Source organism: Triticum dicoccoides, chromosome 3A, assembly GCF_002162155.2.
Source record: "Triticum dicoccoides isolate Atlit2015 ecotype Zavitan chromosome 3A, WEW_v2.0, whole genome shotgun sequence".
NCBI lineage: Eukaryota > Viridiplantae > Streptophyta > Magnoliopsida > Poales > Poaceae > Triticum > Triticum dicoccoides.
In genome coordinates this window covers 757,658,099-757,662,454 of record NC_041384.1, presented here as the reverse complement: position 1 = coordinate 757,662,454, position 4,356 = coordinate 757,658,099, and the positions used below count along the sequence as shown (strand labels likewise).

Genomic DNA, 4,356 nt, shown 5'->3' with positions numbered 1-4,356 from the left:
AAAGCATCTGCCAAGGAGGTCCGCCTTATAGGCCGAGCCTCCATGAAAGTTGTGGCCAGAGGTGGTTGGGTTAGTAATGGCGATGGAGCCTCCCGCGGGCGGACGCCGCCCCGCTTTCTTGCCCTTGCGACTGACCACATGCCATTCCTGCGAAACTGCGGCCTGCGAGGGGGCAGCTGGGCGCAGCCCCGAGGAGGAGCAGCCGCCCCCACCCACCACAACGATGGATTGAAGGCGCTGGCGAGGGGGCGCAGGCGCGTCCTGCGGGCCTGGCGAGGGAGGGGAGGTGGGGCGTGGGGAAGCAGGCGGAGCAGGCAATGAAAGCTCGGAGCGGACCATCTCGGCGAAGGACGGGGCCGGCGACCCGAGAGGGGACCCCACGTCTGAGAGGGCGACCCTCCCCGAGGAGGAGCAGCAGGGAGGGGACGAGGCTGGGGGAAGCATCCTGCGGCCGGTGGAGACCTCGGTCGGGTGGCAGAGGCACGGCCACGCCGACGGCACAGGGGCCGGCGGCGCTGAGGGAGCGGAGGGAGCCTAGCTACGGGAGGGGCCGGCGGACGCTACTTGTCAGTGTATCCATGATTTCAGTACAATGTCTACATCTGGATTTCATGCGCTTGCATCATCTTCGTTGGGTCAGTAGTAGTTCGGCCGGTATCAATTTTACTCTTTTTTGGGTTTCCTTCTCTTCTTTTCCCATCCAGTTTGGCATCTCTGGGCTTGTAGGACTTGGATATATGCTGGAGTTGGTCACAAAAAGCGAATACAAATACAAATACACATACTGCATTTTTTACGAATAGGTTGATTTTGAACACAAATAGTTGAACATGATGAAAATCCGGATAAAACAGATTTAAACCAGATTCGAATGCAGATGGATTCATATAAAACAAAACAAAATGCCACGCCTACTTTAATTTGTCCAAGCAACCAGGTTTGAGGAACGAAATTATGACGAAAATAAAACAAAAATAATTATTACGGTTCGAGTAAATGCAATATGGTGCAACATTTCGCAATATCAACAAATAAAGACTGAAAGGATGGAATCAGTTGTGTGACATGCTGAAAAAATTCACTGACTCCTGGAACAACAGTAACAATAGCTATACAACAATTCATGTCTTGTGTTAAGAAAACCATACAATTAAATACTGTCTCCATTCCACAATGTAGTGCGTATATATATTTTTTTGGAAAGTCGAACTGTCCATACTTAGACCTCAGCATAAAGGGCTCCAATCCATCATAGCCCTCACTGCGTGGGCGATTTGGAAGCACGGGAGCGGATGCATCTTTAATCAACTTCAGCCCTCAACTGCGAGACTACTAGAGTCCATTCAAGAAGACGCATACCTATGGGCTAGCGCCGGCGCCAACGGCTTGGTGATCATGATACCCAAGAGATAGCGTTTGGGTGTATTGAGGACGAGCAGCCCCATTCTCTCACTGCTTTGGTTATTTGAGCCTGCGCCAGCTTGTGTATGCGTCGCTATTGTAGCCGACATTTGTATATTTTCATCTCTTCTATTAATGCAAAGATACGCATTTGCGAAAAGATATATCAAAATCACCGGAAAACATGGCCGGCCGGCCGGACAGAACGATTAACCTTTGACTACTCGTTCGGTGCCGACGAGACAAGTAGGGGTGGAGTAGGGGCTATAGGCTATAGCCACCCGCGCAGACCCCACATGGCAGCCACCCACTTTCCCAACCCGCACGTCGCTCCTCTCTCTCCTCGGCAACCCACCCCCGGCCAGCTCTCTTGCAGCCTCCGCCAGATTCCCTGCCGCCGGCCGGCCACCTCGCCGGAGTCCCCCGCCTCAGGTCCCCACGTCTCTCTCTCTCTCTCTCTCTCTCTCTGTCTGTCTCTCTCTCTCTCTCTCTCTCTCTCTCATTCCCTGGTCCGAAGCTCCGCAGCACATCCTGTCCACCAACCACCCGAATCCTCGCCACGCTCACACTGGATGGCGCACACAACCTGTTCGATAAAATACGTGGACGAGGTCGCGCACGGCATCCGGCGCGCTGCCGCCGCCATCTTCCTGCCTGACGCGCCCGACGCGCCCGCGTGCATGCTACATGTGCTGTTGCGCGTTCTTGCTGCTACCGGTTGCTATTGCGCTGGTAGGCGGGCGCGGCCGTCCGGCGGACGAGAGCATCATGCGGTCCGGCGGACGCCTCCCTCTCTGACCATCACCGCAACTCCACAGCTCGTCCACGGGGCACACAGCCTGTTCGATAAAATGCATGGACAGCTGGGGGTTGTCCCTTGGGTACCATGGTACACGTTTTTGACAGATGGAGAGGACATTTGACCGCGCCCCTTGGAGATGCCCTTGGTTCTCACTTGTCGAGAAATTACTTTTACCTCTAGATAGCTGGCCCTAGCACGCGGCAGGTGCTGGTACCGGGCCGCCAGTGTGCGCAACCTTATAAGCTGGCCGGCCCGGCCGGAGAGCAATGCATGGTTCAAGAGCTAGCTAGCTAGCTAGGCAGACAAGCTCAACTACTCGATGGCACATATAACAACAATCTTGGGGGTAGTGATGGCGGCCGCAGCGGTGACGTTACTGACATCGCCGCTCCTTGCTGGAGCCAAAGTTTCTCCGGTGGAGGCGCAAGGGATGCCCGACTGTGACATCACCTGTGGCAACATGAGTGTGCCATACCCGTTCGGAATGGGCCCAGCCAGGTGCTACTGGCCGGGGTTCAACCTCACCTGCGACCATTCCAGCAACCCGCCGCGGTTGCTGCTCGGCGACGCCACCCTCCAAGTGCAAGACCTCTCCATTACCATGGCGACATGGGTGGATGCCATACGCACTGGCGACATAACAGTCGACGGCAATGGTGAAGGCATGCTCGGCGGCGGCCTTACGACCGACGGGCCATACACGATTTCATCCAACCAGCTCATCCTGACGGGCTGCAATGTTCAGGCGACGCTCAAGAACAGCGACGTGACAGTGAGCAGCTGTTCTTCTCTCTGTGGAAACGGCGATGGACTCTCCCTGGCGCTATCCAGACTCGAAGCAGGCATACAATGCTCCGGCAATGGCTGCTGCCAGTCGGACATTGTCTTCGAGCCTTCTCAGGTAGCAGGAAGGCTTGTCAACAGCACGTCCTATGACGTGCAGCTCAAATGGTTTGGTTGGAACCGCAGCATGGACCAGCAGTGGCCCGTGCGCGTCTTTGTTGCGAGATCCGGCTGGTTCAGCCATACATCGGTCTTTCATGAGCTATTACGAACTGACGGCCCTGCGTCAGAGGATGCAATGAAAGTTCCCTTTCGGCTGGACTGGGAGGTTGTTGGCCATGGTGTAGAATGCTCCAACGTCTGCAAGAGCAAGCACAGCAAGTGCAGAAAGGGTAAGAGAGGCTACACATGCTCCTGCACAGACGGCTACAAAGGGAATCCCTACATCACCGACGGATGCAAAGGTTCGGTCTTTGTTAGTAGTACCTTCTTTTCCTGATTTGTGACGAGTAATAAATTTTCAGGGTTTCTCTTTGTTTAATCCTAGCATTTGTTTGTTCGGCTATGTGTAGATATCGATGAGTGCAGTGATGAAGGGTACTGCTATGGTGATTGTACCAATTTGGATGGAGCATATGATTGCCGGTGTCCGGCAGGAACCCATGGCGATGCTACCCTGCCTGGTGGCTGCCTCAGTTCCATCTCTGTCTCAGGTAAGGAATATTTCAGCAACCTTGTTATGTTTTTACTATGGGGATGAAGACAAATGAAGGATGAACAAGAAATAACAGGCCATATCCATCCATCAACAAGTACAAAAAAAGTAAAACACGCGGATACATTCAATTATGTGCGCAGTTAAAGGATCCGCAAGACCGCAACAAGGCAGCCAACTACCGAGTTGCCAATTAGTTATTTGATACCATTATCTTAGAGAATAAATGCAGAACTAAAACGGAAATTAACGTAATAGATTGCACAAAAGAAAGTTACATCAGTTAGACTTTATGGATTTAGTTAGCAAGAGTATGAAACCTTAGCTGGAGTAAAACAAGAACATAAATCATCAAGGGATTAACATTGTTCACTCCCATTTCGCAAATCTACTGATTACCAGCGTCATTTTGTTACAAATATCAGTTTAGACCTCCCTCCAGAATATCGATCCAAAGTGAAGATTCGCATGAGAGGTCGAAAATGAATATTCAAATGTTCTTGACCCAACTTAAAAATGAGGGCAAATGATTTTAACAGCCCACCACTTATGACAAACCAATTGACCATAAAAACCTTCGGCAGCTAGCAAATCTGTCACTAGTAGAAAAACGACTTTAAGTACCGGTTCGTAAGGACCTTTAGTACCGGTTCTG

At 52.1% G+C, this 4,356-nt stretch overlaps 1 pseudogene; it reads left to right on the top strand.

Moving 5' to 3' along the window:
- The first annotated feature begins 2,425 nt into the window (after positions 1-2,425).
- The window catches only part of LOC119270751, a 6,246-nt pseudogene continuing 4,315 nt past the window's right edge, over positions 2,426-4,356 (top strand).